The sequence below is a fragment of the Schistocerca piceifrons genome, chromosome 2 (assembly GCF_021461385.2).
Source record: "Schistocerca piceifrons isolate TAMUIC-IGC-003096 chromosome 2, iqSchPice1.1, whole genome shotgun sequence".
Taxonomy (NCBI): domain Eukaryota; kingdom Metazoa; phylum Arthropoda; class Insecta; order Orthoptera; family Acrididae; genus Schistocerca; species Schistocerca piceifrons.
In genome coordinates this window covers 201,346,690-201,370,372 of record NC_060139.1, presented here as the reverse complement: position 1 = coordinate 201,370,372, position 23,683 = coordinate 201,346,690, and the positions used below count along the sequence as shown (strand labels likewise).

General features: G+C 44.0%; 1 long non-coding RNA gene across 1 annotated transcript in view; it reads right to left on the bottom strand.

Moving 5' to 3' along the window:
* LOC124775102 overlaps positions 1–23,414 on the bottom strand; it is a 322,915-nt gene extending 299,501 nt beyond the window's left edge. Inside the window, exon 1 of the long non-coding RNA XR_007015596.1 lies at positions 23,357–23,414. This is a non-coding gene — a long non-coding RNA (uncharacterized LOC124775102). The remainder of the gene's footprint in view (positions 1–23,356) is intronic.
* Positions 23,415–23,683: the final 269 nt, after the last annotated feature.

The following is a 23,683-nucleotide window of genomic DNA, read 5'->3' as shown; positions in this document are numbered from 1 at the left end:
GCAGAACGCAGACAGACAGCTGTGACGTCACGCTGTCTCGGTTCGAGGGTGACGAGAAAAACGGGCCCCGCAACAAACTTATCATATCACACTAGATAGCTTGTCTGCCAGACTTCGCGTACGCTCGTCTCCGTACAGGGTCCACAGGAAATCGATATGTAATTGAAAAGGTACCCACTAAATTCCTTAACTTTTTGTATGCTATCGAGAGCTTGCATGCATTTAAACATGCAGTCAGGAATTATCAAACGCATCTGAAATAGCTACTCGCTCCCCAGATGTTATTTTTATTGTTGTTGTTGTTGGTGTTGTTTATTGATTTCATTCCGAAGTCTGGTTTGAAGCAGCTCGTTACGTTAACTTGTAATGTTCAAGCCTCTTCATCTCTGCATAAAAATAAACCTGCTTAATGTAGTAAGACCCCAGTCCGCGTCCACGGTTTTTCCCTCACACACTGTCCTTCATTACAAAGCTAAATATTCTTTGATGCCTCAGGATGTGTCCAGTCAAATTAGTTTCGGTCTCTCTTTATTATTTACGTACTGCACCCACCTAATCTTCATCCTTCTTCTGCAGCTCGATGTTTCAAAGCCTTCTGTCTTTGTCTGTGTTATTCATCACTTACATTGACTTTCATGGAAGTCTATGCATCATATAACACTACCAGAAGATAAGTTCCCAATTTTTGGATTAGTATTCGATGTTACTATTTCGTTCTCGGATAAGTTTTTATTGCTATTTCTAGTCTCCATTTACATACTCGTTACATAGGCGGCTGATAAAATTCGTCTACTACTTCCAGTGCCTCATTTCCTAACCTAACACCCTCCCCTCCCTGCCCCTCAGGTTTATATGATTTATTTCAACTACATTCCATTACCCTGGTTTTACTTTCATTGATGTTCATCTTACAACGTCGTTTCACGATACTATCAGTTTCGTTCAACTGATGTAAGTCCTTTTCCGTCTCTAACAACACAACGTCAATGTAAAATATTAAAGGTCTTTTTTTTCTCCCAAAACTTTTAATCTCAACTTTAACTCTCATCTTTTCGTCCCACTATGTTTAATTAATATGCTGTTTTTGTAATATAACGCATTTGATACCCGTTTGACCTATGGCAGCGCCATCTAGCGGGACAACCTTAGCGCCATCTGGTTTCCCCCTTCAAGCTAGATAAGTTTCGTTCTTTGTAGTTTTTTGGTTGACGCTTATTTCGTGAGATATTTGGCCCGGTCACTATCAATGGACCATCCTGTATATGTACGGGCTTTGGATCTACAAGGCGTAGATAAAATAATGTGAACACCTGTACTTACTTGAGAAATGTTTATTAATAAGGGGTTGCACCACCATTTGCCTGTAATGCAGCCGCGATTCTTTTTGGAAGACTGGCATATAATGATAGTATAATCTCCAGTGGAATGTTACGCCACTCTTTAATCAGAACCTCTTCTAACTCCTGTAGTGGCGAGGGAGGCGGAAACCTGCTCCGGAGTCTGCGCTCCAATACCACCCAGAAGGGTTCGATAATGTTCAAGTCTGTGCTGGCCAGGGAAGACGCTGCAGTTCAGTTGCATGCTCCTCATACCACGATTGTACTGTCCTGGCTGTGTGAATAGGTGCATTATCGTGCTGAAATATGGCGTCAGTGTTAGGAAACATCACCTAAAATGTTCACATAATCTTTGCCTATAACACGGCCTTTGAGAGTAATGATGGGACCAGCAGAATACCATGATATGGCCGACACCATCACACTTCCACCTCCAACCTTAACAATTGGGATCAAGTAATCAGGATTGTAGGCTTATTTTGACATTCTCCAGGCGTAAACCAGGCCCGACGTTGGAAATAACGAAACCGTTGACTCGTCTGACCATATGAGATGTTTCGAGTCATCAGCGTCTAGGATTTATGCTCCTGACACCATGTTTCGGCTTCTTTGCGTTGGATGTCGTCACTAATGGTTTCGGTATAGCAGCTCGTCCTCGAATATTCGCTTTATGGAGTTCTCGGTGGACAGTTTCGATAGATATTGGGTCTCGAAGATGGCTATTGAGCTCTGCAGTCACTTTAGCAGCCGTATTTTGTGTTGACACAATTCGTGTTAGCGTACGACGATCTCTGTCATTTAGTTTAGATTTGCGCCCACTATTTCGTTTACACGATGATGTCTTTCCATGTTTTGTGTAGGCTATCACGGCTGTTGAAACAGTTGCTCTTGAACATTCAGTATATTGGCTGTCTTGGTTACTGATCCTCCAGCTAATCGGGCCCCCAAAATCTCCCCTCTTTGGAACTATATTAGGTCTTTCATTGCTCGTCGACGACGAAAGCTTGACTGCGAAATGACATCACTTAAATAGGTAAATCAGCTGGGACCATTGGACTTGAGAGGATAGTAGCTTCATTGACAGTATATTTCGCAAATTTTTAATCTGCGAATAGGTAGAACCACAAAGTTTCGAACGATTCAGATTCCATAATAGTGTTATAATTACACTACTGGCCATTAAAATTGCAACACCACAAAGATGACGTGCTACAGACGCGAAATTTAACCGACAGGAAGAAGGTCCTGTGATACGCAAATGATTAGCTTTTCAGAGCATTCACACAAGGTTGGCGCCGGTGGCGACACCTACAACGTGCTGACATGAGGAAAGTTTCCAACCGATTTCTCATACACAAACAGCAGTTGACCGGCGTTGCCTGGTGAAACGTTGTTGTGATGCCTCGTGTAAGGAGGGGAAATGCGTACCATCAGGTTTCGGACTTTGATAAAGGTCGGATTGTAGCCTATCGAGATTGCGGTTTATTGTATCGCGACATTGCTGCTCGCGTAGGTCGAGGTCCAATGACTGTTAGCATAATATGGAATCGGTGGGTTCAGGAGGGTAATACGGATCGCCGTGCTGGATCCCAACAGCCTCGTATCACTAGCAGTCGAAATGACAGGCATCTTATCCGCATGGCTGTAACGGATCGTGCAGCCACGTCTCGATCCCTGAGTCAACAGATGGGGACGTTTGCAGGATAACAACCATCTGCACGAACAGTTCGACGACGTTTGCAGCAGTGTGGACTATCAGCTCGGAGAACATGGCTGCGGTTACCCTTGACGCTGCATCACAGACAGGAGCGCCTGTGATGGTGTGGCTGGCTCTGAGCACTATGGGACTCAACTGCTGAGGTCATTAGTCCCCTAGAACTTAGAACTAGTTAAACCTAACTAACCTAAGGACATCACAAACATCCGTGCCCGAGGCAGGATTCGAACCTGCGACCGTAGCGGTCTTGCGGTTCCAGACTGCAGCGCCTTTAACCGCACGGCCACTTCGGCCGGCTTGTGATGGTGTACTCAACGACGAACCTGGGTGCACGAATGGCAAAACGTAATTTTTTCGGATGAATCCAGGTTCTGCTTACAGCATCATGATGGTCGCATCCGTGTTTGGCGACATCGCGGTGAACGCACATTGAAAGCGTGTATTCGTCATCTCCATACTGGCGTATCACCCGGCGTGATAGTATGAGGTGCCATTGGTTACACGTCTCGGTCACCTCTTGTTCGCATTGACGGCACTTTGAGCAGTGGACGTTACATTTCAGATGTGTTACGACCCGTGGCTCTACCCTTCATTCGATCCCTGCGAAACCCTACATTTCAGCAGGATAATGCACGAACGCATGTTGCAGGTCATGTATGGGCCTTTCTGGATACAGAAAATGTTCGAATGCTGCCCTAGCCAGCACATTCTCCAGATCTCTTACCAAATGAAAACGTCTGGTCAATGGTGGCCAAGCAAGTCTCGTCACAATACGCTAGTCAGTACTCTTGATGAACTGTGGTATCGTGTTGAAGCTGCATGGGCAGCTGTACCTGTACACGACATCCAAGCTCTGTTTGACTCAATGCCCAGGCGTATCAAGGCCCAGTCGTATCAAGGCCGTTATTACGGCTAGAGGTGGTTGCTCTGGGTACTGATTTCTCAGGATCTATGCACCTAAATTGCGTGAAAGTGTAATCACATGTCAGTTCTAGTATATTTGTTCAATGACTACCCGTTTATTATCTGCATTTCTTCTTGGTGTAGCAATTTTATTGTCCAGTTGTGTATAAGCCGATAAGCCACGAATAAAACTTTCCTGTTTTCTGTAGAACCGACAGCGGGGAATAAATGAAACAAATACCATTTTTGTTTAAAATTACATGTAATGAGAAAGATTATGTATATGGGAGAAATAATTTGTGTAGTTACTTACATCTCCTGCTATCGTAGTTAAAACTGATTAAGAGAAAGGAAACGAAACCGCACATTATCACAGTACGACATTTTCTTCCTGTACATCGGCGCTAAAAAAAAATAGCCTATAATCATCTGGATGTTTATTAGCGTATTGTTTAAAAATCTTAAATAAATCGGACAAGAACTTTTCGAGATTTTTGCTTACAGTGTGCCCTCTTTATATATTAGACTATATTTATATATGTCAAAAATATGTAGCCTGTTGCAATCACACTGTGTACTAGGATATCGTGTAAAAATTTGAGGTAAATTGGTCAAGAACTTTTCGAAATTCTTGCAAACAACGTTTCCCTTTTATCTGTTACATACGTATATTTATATACCATACAAATTATACAAAATGTGGCCTGTGTCTGTACGAATTTTCGTTAGAGTACCGTATAAAAATCTGAAGTAAATCAATCAACAACTTTTCGAGATTTTTGCCAACAACTATCCTCTTTATACATCAGACATATACTTAAGTATGTTAAAAATATGTATCTATTTCCTTCCAAATGTTTATCAGAATATCGTAAAAATATATATTACAAATACACTCCTGGAAATTGAAATAAGAACACCGTGAATTCATTGTCCCAGGAAGGGGAAACTTTATTGACACATTCCTGGGGTCAGATACATCACATGATCACACTGACAGAACCACAGGCACACAGACACAGGCAACAGAGCATGCACAATGTCGGCACTAGTACAGTGTATATCCACCTTTCGCAGCAATGCAGGCTGCTATTCTCCCATGGAGACGATCGTAGAGATGCTGGATGTAGTCCTGTGGAATGGCTTGCCATGCCATTTCCACCTGGCGCCTCAGTTGGACCAGCGTTCGTGCTGGACGTGCAGACCGCGTGAGACGACGCTTCATCCAGTCCCAAACATGCTCAATGGGGGACAGATCCGGAGATCTTGCTGGCCAGGGTAGTTGACTTACACCTTCTAGAGCACGTTGGGTGGCACGGGATACATGCGGACGTTCATTGTCCTGTTGGAACAGCAAGTTCCCTTGCCGGTCTATGAATGGTAGAACGATGGGTTCGATGACGGTTTGGATGTACCGTGCACTATTCAGTGTCCCCTCGACGATCACCAGTGGTGTACGGCCAGTGTAGGACATCGCTCCCCACACCATGATGCCGGGTGTTGGCCCTGTGTGCCTCGGTCGTATGCAGTCCTGATTGTGGCGCTCACCTGCACGGCGCCAAACACGCATACGACCATCATTGGCACCAAGGCAGAAGCGACTCTCATCACTGAAGACGACACGTCTCCATTCGTCCCTCCATTCACGCATGTCGCGACACCACTGGAGGCGGGCTGCACGATGTTGGGGCGTGAGCGGAAGACGGCCTAACGGTGTGCGGGACCGTAGCCCAGCTTCATGGAGACGGTTGCGAATGGTCCTCGCCGATACCCCAGGAGCAACAGTGTCCCTAATTTGCTGGGAAGTGGCGGCGCGGTCCCCTACGGCACTGCGTAGGATCCTACGGTCTTGGCGTGCATCCGTGCGTCGCTGCGGTCAGGTCCCAGGTCGACGGGCACGTGCACCTTCCGCCGACTACTGGCGACAACATCGATGTACTGTGGAGACCTCACGCCCCACATGTTGACCAATTCGGCGATACGTCCACCCGGCCTCCCGCATGCCCACTATACGCCCTCGCTCAAAGTCCGTCAACTGCACATACGGTTCACGTCCACGCTGTCGCGGCATGCTACCAGTGTTAAAGACTGCGATGGAGCTCCGTATGCCACGGCAAACTGGCTGACACTGACGGCGGCGGGGCACAAATGCTGCGCAGCTAGCGCCATTCGACGGCCAACACCGCGGTTCCTGGTGTGTCCGCTGTGCCCTGCGTGTGATCATTGCTTGTACAGCCCTCTCGCAGTGTCCGGAGCAAGTATGGTGGGTCTGACACACTGGTGTCAATGTGTTCTTTTTTCCATTTCCAGGAGTGTATTTTGCCTATGTATTTTCGAACGTCCATACGAGTATCATGTGAAAATCTGAAGTAAATTGTTCGAAAGGGTATTGGTAACAACGTTAAGCAACGACTTGTGTTTATAGCGTACTTAAGAAAGGAATATACACCAGGTGAAAAGTACTCATTGTCTAGGCATTAAGCAATTCGTAAATTGTGATAAATATTTGTTAGATTACCTGAAGCGAATCCCCACTTCGAACATCACAGCTAGGAATGGGGAAATCCATATGACGCAAAAATATTATCATAAAATTAAGTAACCTTCATTATCCGTGTTGCATTCACCAAATCCATCCTACATAATAGATCAACAGAAATTCCTTTGGCGTCCGACATAAAAGTGTCAGCAAGACAATCTCCTACCTATTGTTACTGAGGTGGCTTGCTGGCACACAATTACACAGCCTCATCGTACAACCAAGTGGATATGGGCAGAGCCTGAAGGTCAAACAAATTAGCAACACTTAGCAATAGTTTATGAACATAATTTTTTAAATTCCATGGATATTACAAAAAGGTATGTATGTATGTGTGTGTGTGTGTGTGTGTGTGTGTGTGTGTGTTTGTGTGTGTATTCCACATCTCCCAATCCACTGGACCGATCTACCAAACTTTGTACACTTGAACCTTACTATCAGGCGACAATCGCCGTGGTGTTAGAACTAGTGTGGGTGGGGGTTGAGGTGGGGTGAAAAAGAAGCATGGCCCGTAAGACGTGACTTATCAGACTTTATTAATCGATATTTGAGAATGAGAAAACTTATCGACTTGCAACAAACTTTACACATAATTGTTAACCTTTTCTCGCTGACAAACCCTACTACATGATGGAAGGAAAACTATTTATGGCTTACGACTGTTTTAACACCAAACTAGGTAAATTATAAAGAATTTATATAGGAAACTCAGAAGAGAGGACGTTTTAAACCAGTAGGATTCCTACCCTTTCGACATGCTGCGGACAGGTACAACGAATTTTAACACCATTCTCGCCTAATCCGATTTCTTTAACTGTACTTGGTGTATACCACGGTTTTAATAAAATTTTAATAACTTAGGAATTTTAACAAGATGTTTTGTATTTTTTTAAATTACGTTGAATCGCAAAATATGCAGCAGTAACTGACGCCACTGACTGGTCCACGCAGTTACCACCACGTACAATTACAGAACACCAGTCCCAGCTTTTAGTGACAACCACTTTTTTTTCACGTACATAAGTTTTTTAAATGTCTTTAATAATAAAAAATGTGACAAAAATACGAATTTTGAGGATGAAATAAAGTTAATGAATGTTGTCAATGCATCATACATGCAAGAAGGACTCTTTAGATTGGTATAGCGTACATTGAAACCAGGTGTTTGGGGATTCATAAACAGTGGTCTCATCTGACATGAGTAGTCCATTTCGGAATATGTGCATATGCAAGTTTTTTAATGCTTTAACTTGCGTTTACATGTATTTATTTTATGACTGACTTTAAGCAACTGTACATTCAATAAAACATACATTTCACTTATTGTAACCTGTTCATCACATATTTTTTAGTACTGAAAATGGCATCACAGTGACCGAAATCTGGATAAGCAACAAACATCACTACTCAATACTGTACGCTTTGCTACTTGAAATTTTAATGTACTACGAATATCGCAATGGAGGGGAGAGTTAAAGCCTAGGTGACACAGTTACAGCACGAGTGAGCAGAAGCAGACACAGACCTTGCCCCTGCGTCGCTGCAGACAGTCCACCTGTTGGGATCGATGAGGCAAAAGGTCCGTGAGTCGTCACCGACCTTGGTGAATACACAGCGGACAGGAATTCTCCATTAGCCACGCTATGCCGCCTCCGACGCTGTCTCCTGGGACCGCGACAGTCACATGGTGGGCGAGCGATTGACTGTTTCGCTGCACGAGAAGGGCGAAGTCACGACATTCTGTCAACCATTAGACGTCGTTAATGTCAGTCTATTCGTCCCTGTACAGTTCAGCGACAGCAAGAATAGTTCTATACAGTGAGATCGGCGCAGGAAAAATTAATTCGCCATTGAAACTATTATTCGCCCTTTTGGTAGACCACATAGGTGGCTCTCAGGGTGATCTCGAAGTAGTACCAGGCCATCGCGTCACTCTCTAATGCGAACTGTCAAACGTGTCAATTGTGAAACTAAAGGAAGGGGTGCACCTAATGTATCAGGTGGCCAATAGTTTAAATAACTAACGTAAAGAGAAGAATAACCCCAAGGAATTCAAGGAGGGAGACAAGATACTGTTACATGAGGAAAGTGTGAGAAGAGGACAGTCCGCCTGTGGAGAGGACTTCCTAGTGTCGTAAGGACTCCAGGATCAAATGCAGTACTGTAGTTGACGAATAAGAAGTTCGTAGCAGTACATGCGAACAGATTAACGGCGTTCGTTTAACTTCAGATTTGTGAGGTTGTGACAAACTCTAGTTAGTGTATTCTGTAATATAAAGGGAAAAAAGGCAAAATTCCAAGCTGATTAGGAGTGTCTTACGTATATAAAAGGATTATGTCAGGGAAACATTGCGATCGGTCCTCAGAGACAGACACACCCCCGGGCACTTTGCCTCTATTATACTAAACGTGGCAGCAGCAGCAAGCAGGAGGGACAGGGCAGCATATGAATGGGTTAGAAAATAAGATTAAATAATAGCAGAGGCTGAGACTTCGCTTGGAAAATCTGTATTTCCGTCTATGCGTTAGTAACCACCACCACCATTCTCGTAACCATAATGGGCTGATTAGACACCTCAGACGCAGCATCTGGAGTGGGAAGTAGAAATAAGAGAAGTGTAACCACCACGTTCTTGCGAATTGTGATCCAGCTCGTGGGAAAATGTTATGATATGTGCACACCATAAGTGAAACTACTCCTAACACCAGTGTTTCGTCACTAGATACGCAGTATCGCAGATGAAGGATGGAAAAGAGGTGATTACTTATTTTACACATTGGTGTGACACTGACATATTAATTGTATCAATCTAAAAGTATTTGTAAGTAGGGTCATATGTTAAAAGAAAAAAGAAACCCAAGTGCCTGTATTTGCTTGTATACTGATCAGCCAGAATATTATGACCATCGACCTACTATGGATATAATCCTGTCCAGGCGACAACAGCGTCACCTGGCGAGGAATGAGTGCTCGTCATGTGAACGGACGGTGCGTTTAGGATTAGTGAGCGTGCTGTCCGTGTGTAGAATGGGCAAGGCGAGCTATCTGAGTTTGACCGAGGACAGACTGTGAACCTGCACGACTCGTCGGGTGTTCGAGTAGTTTTAAGGAACCATTTGCATCCGAGCACAGACAATATTTAATTTAGTTAACTTAGATTATATGTATAGATTTTTTAAGACAAGAGAATGCAAGATAAAGCAACTAACACCGCTCTCTTGTCACAGCCAGTAGGCATTACACTCTTATGTCATTCGTTGTCCTAGAAGGACATAATATTTTGTGCGGCTCCACGGTTAGCCATATTGATATTTATTAGCAGAAAAGAGGCGCAGAATTAATAAGTCGCTCTCATTTGTGAATTATCTGCAATTATTTACTTAGAATTTTACGTAAGTGTCACTTATATCGTAATGTATAGGTTAAAATGAATATATGTTTTATTTAATCGTATGCTTTCCTTTGTTTTAGTAGTTTTAGTCACTCCATTTTCGTGATTGAAGCTGAGGTCAGATATCAGACTTTGTCTACAAAAAAGATATAATGAGCCCTGGCTACGTTCCGTACATCTTCGGACGTGAGAACTCGATAAATTCAAGGCGCAAATTTTAATCTCTCAAATACTTATCCAAACAAATCAAACAAACAATTACTATTATTATTACAATTTATTATTATCATTACAAATTATTATTATTATTTTATTTTTTATTCGTTAAATAGTGTTCTGATAAGTGTCTTCAACACGTGGCAAAACCAAGGTGGATCCACGTCCAGACATCGTGGTATTGGTTGGCCGCCCGTCATTGCAGATATGGACGTTGTAGTCTGGGAGAACTGGTAAAACAGGACTGGCGGCGAACCGTGGCGAAACTAACACCAGACTTTATTGCTGGGTAGAGTGCAAGTGTGTCTGAACACACAGAGCACCGAACACTCCTAACAAATCGCCCAGCGGAAGATCCATGCATGTACCAAAGTTAATACCACGACATCGGCAACAACGACTGAAATGGGCGTGACCATCAGTGCTCGACGTTGGTGCAGTGACAGAGCGTTGCATGGTCTGATGGATTCAGATATCTTCTTCGTCATGCCGATGAATGGACGCGAATGCGTCGGCTTCCATGAGAACAGCTCCTTTACACCTGTACTGCGGAACGGAGACAAGTTGGTGGCAGCTCCATTGTGCTGTGGGGAACATTCACGTGGACATCCATGGGTGCAGTGCAAGGCACCATGACGGCCAAGAAGTATCGTACACTGGTTGCAAAGTACATACACCCCTTCGTGACGATCGTGTTTCCCGAGGGCGGTGGCATTTTTTATCAAGAAAATGCGCCGCTCCACAAGGCCAGGAGTGTAATGGAGTGGTTCGAGAAACGCAATGTTGAGTTCCAATTGATGTGCTGGTCCCCCAACTAGCCAGATCTGAACCCAGTCGGACACATCTGGGATGCGATTCAACGTGGCGTCAGAGATCGCCGTCCTCCCCGGAATTAGGTGATTTCTGTGAGCAGATGTAGTGCAAACTCCCTCCAGTAACCTATCAAGACCTCATTACTTTCGACGTGTCGGCGATGTCATCCATGCCAAAGGTGGACATACCGACTATTAAGCAAGTGGTCCTAATGTTCTGGCCGATCAGTGTATATGTGCACACAAATGTAACTTGTATAAAAAAGAACTGTAAAATTAGTGTCTAAGATTTGAGAACAAATCTTCTCGCGGTGTGGGAGGTGTAATGACCGAAATCGTGAAAGACTGAACATAAAAAAAGAAAAATCATCTGAGTATGAATATTAAATGCAAGACTTGTAACTTAGGTAGAGGCGTGACAGTGCAAGCCTCTTCCGTGAGTCCATTAAGAGCTCATACGCATTAAGAAACCGCTGATTGCGAACTGTAGGTAAAAAAACGGGGCAGTCACTTCCCATCTGTAAGCAAATAGTCGCAGATGCCTACGCAGAGGCCCTTGGTTTCCACTGCACATTTGTCTACATATACCTATGTCTGTATGTCTCATCCATTCTGTCAATTACATGAACTTAACGGTTCGATTATAGTAACAGAATCTGGTGCTTCCATGGTTCGTGGTTTGCAGTACCGTACACTCCTGTGTAAACCCCAATCTTAATAACGTTACAGTGGTTTTGTTCTGGTAATTTATTGGAGACTCTAGTAAGCCTCTATGTTTTATACTTAATACAGCTATAAACTTGTGTCTATGCTCTTCTGCGTGTTCATTGCAAACACGTGAAGAAGCAAAAAAAATGCTTACTAGTAGGTCAACCCAAAGTCTCATTTTCCTATCATCGCCATATCTACCTTATTAGCCTAACATCCGAGTCTTTCTATGCTGTCTCCAGCCATAGAGACGTAAACGACCTCAGCTTGACCCTGCCGCCGTTTCACTCCTTTACTCATCCGCTTGTGTACCAAGAAACAGATGACCTTAAATCCCATGACACGTCCGACATGAGCGTGAGTTTCTAAGTATGTTGCAACCCACGTCAGGTTACGACACACTGAACAATGATGTACTAGTCGCAGCCACGTAATACGGCGTAAGAATACTGGTAAGAAGATACTAACTTACAAGGTGCAGAGACGACCTGCCAATGATAACTAGTTGCAAACTCGACAGGAAGTAATGCTGCTGGCAATAAATGCAGGACCATTACATCTGGCGCCCGCGCGAACTTAGCGAAGGTAAGTGAAGTCAATGGACGTTCGGACAGACAAGGGAATGGTTCAGTTCGACATGTTGAAACTTAACGCGAAATTTTTCACACAGGAACACTTTTTTTCGAGTCATCGGTCTTCTGGCTGGTTTGATGCGACCCTCCACGCGTTCCTTTCCTGTGCCAACCTCTTCATCGCAGAACAGCACTTGCAAACTACGTCCTCAGTTGTTTGCTGGATGTATTCCGCTCTCTGCCTTCCTCTAAAGTTTTTAGACTCTGCAGCTCCTTCTAGTATCATGGAAGATGGAAGATACTTCGTGATGTCTTAACAGACGTCCTGCCAAGAAAGTGGCTCTGAGCACTGTGGGACTTTTAGCACCTGAGGTCATCAGTCCCCTAGAACTTAGAACTACTTAAACCTAACTAACCTAAGGACATCACACACATCCATGCCCGAGGCAGGATTCGAACCTGCGACCGTAGTGGTCGCGCAGTTCCAGATTGAAGCGCCTAGAACCATTCGGTCACCGCGGCTGGCGGAAGTGAGGTAGTATGTCGCCAGACTCATACATTCTACACATCAACTTCAGTAATGGTTTTCTTGCCACTTACCTTAATGATTCTTGAAACTCTAATGGAATGTTATCCATCCCTTCTGCCTTATTCGATCTTACTGTAAGTCTTTCAAAACTGTTTTAAATTCTGGTTCTAACGTTGTATACCTTATCTCTTCTATATCGACTCCTGTTTCTTGTTAGATCATGCCATCATACAAGTCTTCCCCCTCATAGAGGCCTTCAATTAACTCTTTTCACGTATCCGCTCTCTTCTCTGTATAGATTGTTGTGACATTTCTAGGCTGGCCGTTGTGGCCGTGCGGTTCTAGGCGCTTCAGTCCTTCCGTTTACTCTCAGTCCACAGTGTGTGCTCAAATAACTGTTCAACCATTCACCTGGTCCTGCAACTCTTCCTCACTTTCACTGGCGACAGCAACGTAGTCAGTAAATTAAGGATAAGGAAATCACTACGTTCAGAACCCTGAGTAATGGAGGAAAATGTAAACTAGCAATCTAGTAGTTCAGTAGAGTGGAATCTGTCTCCGGTTGTGAACGAAACATCGCGACTTGCGTACGTTGTCCAGTTTGTCAGCATGCATCGAAGGATCATTCCTAACTTTCAACAAGGATTGCCAGTACTGTCACTTCTCCACCGAATTAAGTGCAGCCCACAGACTTCATTTGAACATTCAGTCGCTATCGTGAGTCATAAATCATTGAAGAACTGACTCCCACGGTTACAACGCCCGTTGAAGAGCGCTAGCTATGAATTATGGGTGATTGGTACCCCGAGGAGAATGCAATACAACTCCGCACAGCACTTTTGGAGGTATGAGCGGATTTCAAAAAATTACACTTTATTGCGGCTGGCCAAGTAACCTTTGCTGACTGTCACACTAGACTTCAAACTGACACTATTTTTCAACATAGACACCAAATCTCTGTTAAAAAAAAAAAAAAGAACAAAAAAACAAAAAAAAAACGATCAGAATATTCTACCAACCGTTCAGTTCCTCGATGACAGAATTACTATATATATATATATATATATATATATATATATATATATATATATATATATATATATATATAAAATGTCATTTCCTTCGGAAATGTCCGGAAGAATAGACACATTTTGATTCTGCAGCGATCATGAGTCAAGACACAAATACATGACTGACGTTAGCTTCTAATGGGCATTGATTTAAATCAATGGGGAAAGCTGTTGTACCGGACCAGGATTCGAACCCGGGTCTCCTGCTTACTAGACAGATGTGCTGACCACCGGTGCATCCGGATACACAACTGCACAATCTACACTAACATGCCTCACTGTCGCCGGCCGAAGTGGCCGTGCGGTTAAAGGCGCTGCAGTCTGGAACCGCAAGACCGCTACGGTCGCAGGTTCGAATCCTGCCTCGGGCATGGATGTTTGTGATGTCCTTAGGTTAGTTAGGTTTAACTAGTTCTAAGTTCTATGGGACTAATGACCTCAGCAGTTGAGTCCCATAGTGCTCAGAGCCATTTGAACCATTTGAACCATGCCTCACTGTCCAGCAAAAATTTTCAAATTTCCCCATTGATCTAAAACGATGCATAATTAAGGTGAGGACAATGATGTGTAGATGCAGAGCACACTCAAACTCTTGCGGGAATCGGAGAACTGCAACGAGTAGTGAAGATAATGGACAAGGGACACTACATCTGTGGCGTGTGGATAACCTTAGAATTTGGGTCTGTTGGGAGTCGTGCTAGGTAGGGTAGGCCGTGCAGTCGCGACGACCACTGTGTCCAGATGGCGCAGTGGTCAGCACATCTATCTAGTAAGCCGATTCCCAGGTTCGAATCCCAGTGTGGCACAACTTTTCAGATTTCCCATTGATTTCAGTTAATGCCCACTAGCACCTCATATCAGTGATTTCCTTGTGTCTTGATAGAAACTGCCCTTGATAAAGGACCCATTCGGGAACCGCTGTGTGAACGTCTTCATCATTGAAGTATCTCTTTCCCGCAGATATTATTTCAGCTTGCCGAAAAGTAGAAATCGCATGGTGCAAGGTGTGGACAGTATATCGGATGCTTCCAAACATCCCATCGAAAACTTTGAGGCGAGGCTTGCGTTCTACGCGCCGTTTGTAGTGTTATATTATCATGCAGGAGGACAATAGCATTGCTTAATTTTCCACTCCTGTTGTTCTCTCTGGCTATAAAGCTTGCACCTTCATGTGCATATGGCAGTTATCGCACAACCCAGGGTGAGCACAATTTCCAATACTGCAAACGACCTTAGACGATGGAATGGCCACTGTATATTAAGAAGCACATGTGCTGAGCAACCCCGCGGTAGTCACTCGGTGAGTGGATATCGTCGGCTGTGGCGGTGTGAACGGCCTTCGTCAAATTGTTGGTACCACTTCACTACGGTTGGAAGGGACGATCCATATGGTCAATAAACCGCCAGAATTTCAAGGCGAATCTGTGTGCAATTTTTCCCAAAAGAATTGTACTGTCCAGCATACCTCAACTTTTGAGTATGTTTCCAGTTGCCACGCTATTTCACTCGCAACACTGAGATGCATCTGTTATCGGTACCGCAGCAGAATAGTGTTGCAAGAAACTCTGTACTGACAATATTCTGCTCTTGTTGCGGAATGATCTTGACGTTTGATGACTTGTATAACTTACTTCCTGTATCTCCTTCATAGCTACAAAGGCACAAACAGTAGAGAACCGTCTGCACGCAATCAATTTGCCTCTCGGCGTCCATTACGGATGAAAGCAGAATCCGCGCGTAGAAATGGCATTTTTTGGAATGGAACATGGGTCCATGATACCGACGAGAGCCGGATTTGTCTGACTCCTGACAACCGTCGCACAGAGATGCCAGGTACCAATGCACGTCTCAAGCACGGGTTCAGCAGTGATGTGGATCAGTCATGTCTTGGGCGTCGTTTTTCCTTTCTTTGTTTTTGGAGCGATCAGCCTTCTGACTGGTTTGGTGCGGTCCACAACGCATTCCTCTCCTCTGGGCATCTTCTCATCGTAGCACGTGCACCCTACGTCCTTATTTGTTGGATATATTCCAATCTCTGTCTTCCACTACAGTTTTTACCCTCAACCCTCACGTATCCCTTCCTTCTATTCCTTCCCGTACAACCGCATTATAATCCTTCATGATTGTTAGATTTTCATCTCCCTTTACGTCATGAATTACGCTTTGAATATCCTCACATACCTTCTGTTTCTTCATATTCTGCTCGAGACGTCGCATGTGTGCCCAAACTATCGTTGTCGGTGTAGGTTTTCAGTCCATTCTGAAGAGTACAACACTATCACTGAACTGTTCACAGTACACCCTCTCTATCTTACCTTCTTATTCAAACGAAGCCTACTCCGTTGCACTATTTTCAGTGGATGTTGATATTACCCTATACTCATCTGACCAGGAACCCTAGTATTCTTTCCGTTTCACATCATCGACCCCCACTATACCTAGACTGAGCCTTAACATTTCCCTTTTCAAATTTTCTAAGTTTAAGCTTCAGACATACCACACCCAATTCGTAGAACTTTATCCTTTCGTTGGTCACTCAGTGTTTTTTTAATGGTCACCAACCCCTTGGCAGTCCCCTCCCGGAGATCCGAATGAGAGATTAGTCCGGAAACTTTTTGCCATTTGAGGGACTATCACGACACTTCCTCCATTACAGGCCACATGTCCTGTGGATATACACTGTCTTTGATGTAGTGGTTTCCATTACCTTCTGCATTCTCATACTGATGGTCATTCCCGATTTTTTCGCATTTTAGGGACAGATTCGCTCCCTATGGCCAAGAGAGTCCCCTGAAGCTCTGTCCGCTCCTCCGTCCTCAAAACAAGGCCGTTGGTGGAATAAGAGTGACTTTCCCTTTTTTACGATACAGTGTGTTTCTATTCTTCTGAGGATATTTATTCATGTATTTATCATACGTTTCTGTCAGTTCTTGTTGCTAGAGATTAACAGTTTTCTTTTCAGCTGCTGCAAGGTTATATTGTTGTTGACATCTTATCAGAAGATGGCCGATGAGCTACACATGTGGAACGACGTGGCAGCTGGAAACGAACGCCAAAGTTGAAGTACGCAGGACAGTACGATTCTTGCGGACGAAACATCTAAATTGCACAGAGATTCATCCTGAAATTCCGCCAGTATGTGGACAAAATGCATTGTCACTTCCAGTTGCGCCAATAACGCGACCAAGGCCGCACAGACGTGGGCGGTGCTGATCGGGAAGGAAGGCCATTTGCATCGACCATAGATGACAATATACTTACATGGATATGGTGTCTGTTCTTTCGGACATATCTGAAAGAAAAGACACCATATCCATATAAAGATATAGTTCTGGTAATACCGGCTATGACTTTCTTCTTCTGTGCGGATGCACACATATTACCTGGACTCTAAGGGACTTGATAAGAATGTCTTCCACGAGTAATGAGTGTGTTGGGTAGGGACACTACGAACGTAGTGTGTGGAAATATAAGGTGAGAATATGGGTCTCGCAGAAGGCGTGAGCGAGATAGTCCCTGCAGTCACACTATCCTCTGTGCCCTCGGTGGCTCAGATGGATAGAGCGTCTCCATATAAGCAGGAGATCCCAGATTCGGGTCCGGGTCGGGGGACACATTTTTACCTATCCACGTTGATATATATCAACGCCCGTCAACAGCTGAAGGTATTAATATATAATTCTAATAGATGACAATGTCCAGGCCGTAGAGGAACTGATTCGCAGCAGTCGCAGATATTCCGACGGTAAGGACGTATACACAGCGGTTCTCGATGACTTCGTGACCACGAAGCAGATTTCTAACGTCGAGGAATTGAACTGCCGGTATAACGCTGCGATCGTCTTTTACAGTGACTTGACGACTAGATTGAAAAGCACTTTCAAATGATGTCCAGCATACAACGAAAATTACTTAACCCGCCAGGATAGCCGAGAGCGCTAATGCACGCTTTCTGGACTCGGGAAGACGCGCTGGCCCCCGAGTCGAATCCGCCCGGCGGATTAATGACGAGGACCGGTGTGCCGGCCAGCCTTAATGTGGTTTTTAGGCGGTTTTCCACATCCCACTAGGTGAATACCGGGCTGGTCCCCACGTCCCACCTGAGTTACACGCCTCGCAGTCATTTGAAACACGTTCGCACTATTTCATGGTTTACACTAGACACAGACAGTTGGGGTACACTAATTCTGTCCTGGGGGATATGGGGTGGCGGCGGAAAGTGCATCCGGCCACTCCTTAAAAATTAACCATGCCAAATACGATTTAACTGTGTCGACCCTGCGCAAAGACGCGGGACAATGGCGCCAGCGAAAGAAGATACAACGAAAATTACTTGACCTGCCGCAATAACGTGGAAATTACTTTTTGAGATACCATCGTGCATAGTCTACCGTAAACCCAAGTAGAATATAATAATAAATATGTGCACAGCTACATCAGAAGTCGTTGTGTGTGCCGGCTGAGTGGAAGCCACGGTCAGCGGCCTGCTGAATGTCTGGCCACGTGTGACGCACCTGTTGACACACGGCTAGCAGACCCGCCCATCTCGGGTGACAATTTGCACGCCGCGGCGCCGCCGGAAACCAATACATCTGCTGTCTGCCGCCTGCTGCTGTCTGCTGCAGCAGCGTGGTAACCAGCGGCGAAAGCCAGCCAGCAGCTGCAGTTAGCTGCTATTCATCCTGTATGGACACCCGCTACTCCCAGTTGCAGCCCATGATGCAGAACCATCCCACGAATAATATTTAACTATATTTATCGAGAAGGTTTTTTTTGTGTCTGTCATCAGTCTTCTGACTGGTTTGATACGACCCGACACGAAGTCCTCTACTGTGCCAACCATTCAAACTCAGAATAGCACTTACAACCTAGCATATAATTCTGTGCTCCGAATGTAAATGCTCAGAAACTTCTTCCGCAAGTTATGACCTGTGTTTGATACTAGCTGACTTCCTGTCGCCAGTAAGGCCCTCTTTGTCAGTGTTAGTCTGCTTTTTATGTCTTCCTTGCTCCCTCCGTAATGGGTTATTTTGCTGACTAGGAAGCGGAATTCCTTAACATCATCTACTTCGTGATCACCGGTGATGATGTTTAGTTTTTCGCTGTTATCATTTCTGCTACTTCTCATTACTTTCGTCTTCCCGATTTATTCTCAATCCATATTCTGTACTCATTGGACTGTTAATTCCATTCAACAGATCCCGTAACTTTTCTTCGCTATGACGAAGGGTAGTAATCTCGTCAGCAAATCTTAACATCAATGCGCTTTCACCTTGCATTTTAACTCAACTCTTGATTCTTTCTTTTATTTCTGTCATACCCTCTTCGATGTTTTGGTTGAACAACAGGGACGAAAGAATACCCTGGTGCCTTTACCTTTCCTAAAACCAAACTGATTCGTGATCTAACAGATCCTCAGTTTTCTTTTCATTCTTCTGCCTGTTATTCTTGTCAGCTACTTGGATGCATGAGATGTTAAGATGATTCTGCGATAATTCTCGCACTTGTTGGCACTATTTTCAAGAAGTGCCATAGCAATACTGAGATATAATGCATTATTTCCTTCACATCATTCCCTTCAATTTTTCTGCTAATCTGTAGAATAGCAGTCACAAATTCTCTTCTTCACTCAGTATATTTGAATGTAGGAGAGACTCTAATTTCACAGGCAATAAATAATTAAATTATCAAGTGGACAGATTTGCAAATCGATATTATATGGCGCTTCTCGACCAGTCACAACAAAGGATCTTATGGTAGATAAGATCCTTTGTTGTGACTGGTCGAGAGGCGCGATAGACATTGCATTCAATTCTGAAATATGTTTAGGCCTAGTTGGCTCTGAGCACTATGGGACTCAACTGCTGAGGTCATTAGTCCCCTAGAACTTAGAACTAGTTAAACCTAACTAACCTAAGGACATCACAAACATCCATGCCCGAGGCAGGATTCGAACCTGCGACCGTAGCGGTCTTGCGGTTCCGGCTAGTTCCTTTACCATATTATGGTAGTCGTATGGTTTTGGAACGTCAGTATATTTCGAATGAACGAGTGCATTATTTTTTGGATGCTTCCGCATTAATTATTCAACTACTTTGTTATTACACTGAAGCGCCTAAAAAACTGGTATAGGCATGCGTATTCAAATAAAGAGATATGTAAATAGGCACAATACGGCGCTGCGGCCGACAACTTCTATATAACATAACAAGTGTCTCGCGCAGTTGTTAGATCGGTTGCCGCTCCTACCTCACAGGTTATCGAGATTTAAATGAGTCTGAACGTGGTGTTACAGTCGGTGCACGAGCGACGGGATACAGCATCTCCGAGGTAGCGATGAATTGACGATTTTCCCGTACGACAATTTCACCAGCGTGCAGTGAATATCAGGAATCCGTTAAAACATCAAATCTCCGACACCGCGGCGGCCGGAAAAAGATCCTACAAGAACGACGACTGAACAGAATTGTTCAACGTGACAGAAGTGAACCCTTCCGCAAACGGCTGCAGATTTCAATGCTGGGCCCTCAACAAGTGTCAGCGTTGGAATCATTCAACGAAACATCATCGATATGGGCTTTCGGACCCGAAGGCCGTCTCGTGTACCCTTGATGACAGCATAACACAAAGCTTTACGCTTCGCCTGGGACCGTCAACACTGACATTCGACTATTGGAGACTGGAAACATGTTGCCTGGACGGACGAGGCTCATTTCAAATTGTATCGAGCTGATGGACGTGTATGGGTATGGAGACAACCTCGGGAATCCATGGACACTGCATGTCAGCAGGGGACTGTTCAAGCTGGCGGAGGCTACGTAATGGTGTGGGTCATGTGCAGATCGAGTGATATGGGACCCCTGTCAGATCTCGATACACCCTGACAAGTGACACGTGCATAAGCATCCTTTCTGATCACCTGCATCAATTCATGTCCATTGTGCATTCCGACGGACTTGGACGATTGCAGCAGAACAATGTGACCCCCCACACCTCCAGAATTGCTACAGAGCGACTCCGAGAACACTCTTCTGAGTTTAAACACTTCCGATGGCCACCAAACTCCACAGACATGAACATTATTGAGCATATGTGGGATGCCTTGCAACGTGCTATTCAGAAGAGATCTCCACCCCTTAGTGCTCTTACGGATTTATGGACAGCCTTGCAGTGTTCGTGGTGTCAACTCCCTCCAGCACTGCTTCAGACAGTCGAGTCCATGCCATGTCGTGTTGTGGCACTTCTGCGCGTTCGCGGGTTCCCACACGATATTAGACAGGGGTACCAGTTTCTTTGTCTTTTCAGTGTATATGGCTGTGGAAACTATATTTCATGTCAGAGAGAGAGTTTTATTTACTCTTCTTGATCCTCCTTTTTGCGTGCTTGTGTAAACTGAAGCACGAGTATACCAGTACAGACAGCCTTACTGATTTTGCGTTGGGCAGTAAATTTAATTTCATTCTATTCCCCTCAGGATCCGCCACGTTGAGTTGATCACTCTCGACTTGCACAGTGAAGTCCATTAAGTGTAGTGTTGTGCACGAATATAGTGAAATCTATTCGCCATCTCACGAGTGTACGGGAATAAATCTTGCACTTCCGCCGCTCATGTGGGCCCGACACGAAGTGCGCTGTTCGAGTGGTATCGGCTCCAGATTGGCTCGCACAACAAATATTTACGCCAACCAATCAGGGGCTGGAACCTCTTTCCATAGTACTTTACCTTTTAATGTCAATTTATAGCAACTACGCCTTCGAAAGAGTAATTAATCTCTTCAAGTGGCATCGTGAGAGGTTTACTCTTTCTGCCTATATGTCTTGAATTTAAGAATTACTTTTATATTAAATACGACATACGCAATTTACAGGCAGGGCTTTGATTCATTGTTTCAGTTTTTTGCTGGGCTCTGAGTACTTCTTAGGTGTGAAAGGCTGGCTGGACTGCTGACTTCCATCTCAGGAAGATCTGCGCTTTTGGCTGTTGCCAAACCGTCAGCGAAGTCTGTCGGGCCACAAACTGCCTACTTATTCACAAAGGCTTAGCTTGTCTTTTTAAACCTTCGACCAGTCGAGTTTCCACTCCTGCGTCCACCCTTTCATCATTTTTGACTGCAATCATAGCACGTGGCATTAAATTTGCCATGTCCTTATATATGTGGTCCGTCCCATTACACCGTTGCACTTTTCGTTAGAAATTAAGAGTCTATGAAATGTCTGTACTCGCTTTCTGTCCATGTTTCCTTAAAAAAAAAGACGTTCTCGTTCATTGATAACTATTCTAACCTCACTGATTTGAGTCACATAAATTAATGTTAGTCGTTATTCCATAAATGAGTGCCAACTGCAAATAAGTTTGAGCTATAGCAATAGCTTAGACCTTTCGACAGTATTAGTAATATTTGTGTTTTGTTTTCAAGTTTCAATATTTTGCCTCTACATAAATGTTAGTCCAATATTACTTGGCTAGTGCTGAAACGATTTCATTATAAGTGAAGAGTAGAAGCAAAAACGCATCTTTTTCTTATTTCAGTCCTTAAATTTTATTTTCTGTGTAATATGCGTTGAGTCTAAACTGCTTGGCGCACCTCTAATTCTTATAATCAATAAAATTTAAAAAAATGCCTAAAGAAGTTAAACAAAACAGCACCTTTAGGGAATTATGTAATGCTAATTTGATTATTAGATTATTTTATTTTAATAATTTGATTTATCTTCTTCATTTAGAGTTTTAAATTTAGGTGGCTCATAAAGTTATTTTTTGTCTTAACACACTTTAAGCAACAATAACATAAATAAATAACTTTCTACAGTCGAGCAAATGAAAGACTCCGTACCATAAAAGAGCTTATGTGTGGTCAATAGAGAGGGCTGATGAAGAAAATGTAACAATATCAATATAATACATTGTCATTCTTCTTATTTAAACATTTTAGTTTGTTTGGTCGTTGTAAACAATATCTTATACATCACGCGAAACAAAGAAACCGATTCTTGCCGTTGACTGTGAAAGACAGAAGGTTTAGTAACAAGTAGTCTTGGTTGTGAAACATTACGCAGTGGACGAGACTGCATGATATTCAGTAGATGATATCTGTCTCAGAGAAATAGAGTGCCTGTGGAGCATTTAATCTTAAACATCCATTAGAGAATACACATTAGAAGAAAAAGAAGATTTGTCTGTTTGATATTGTAAAGAAACATCGTTGATAGTTGTTCGGATCGTAGATTCATGACACCATTCTTTCTTTTATTACCATATTACAAAGCATAACAAGTGAGAGCCTCTGGTATTAATCTGAGCACAGTTTTTCTGCTTTCTGAGACAGCTGCCAACGTCTCTGGTGTTCTAACAGGTGGATTCATTAGGAGATAACTTTGCCTCTCCTTAGAGCCGTAAAATGGGTAATATTAATTACTGTACTTTGAGACTTCCTCACCACAGCTGTTTCAAAGCAAACTATTTGAGGTACCAGTGTCTCAAGCAGCCGATGTTTGTAACCCTGGCCGTTCGTCGCTTGCGCATCTGTCTAATAGGCACAAGGAGCAGTGCTGCCAACTTACCTTTTGCAGGATCCCGCACGACGCCCTTTGGGCGCTACGGTGTCGGTTGCAGCGTTGGTGCCTACAGCGTTGGCCACCCTGGTGTCATCCACCTTCTCCCCTGCCTCGCACATGGACGGGCAGTCGTCGCCCAGCTTGATACGCATCTGCACCGTTTCTCGTAGACTTCAGAAGAAGAAGCGGCCGATGAACACCTCGCGACCGATGAAGGCTACACTTGCCTCCATGTTGCTCGAAATACTTTGCACCGTGCAGCGGGAAAGGACATTATCGAACCGATATCCTTTAATCTGCAACTACGATCTGAAACAGAAAATAATATCTATC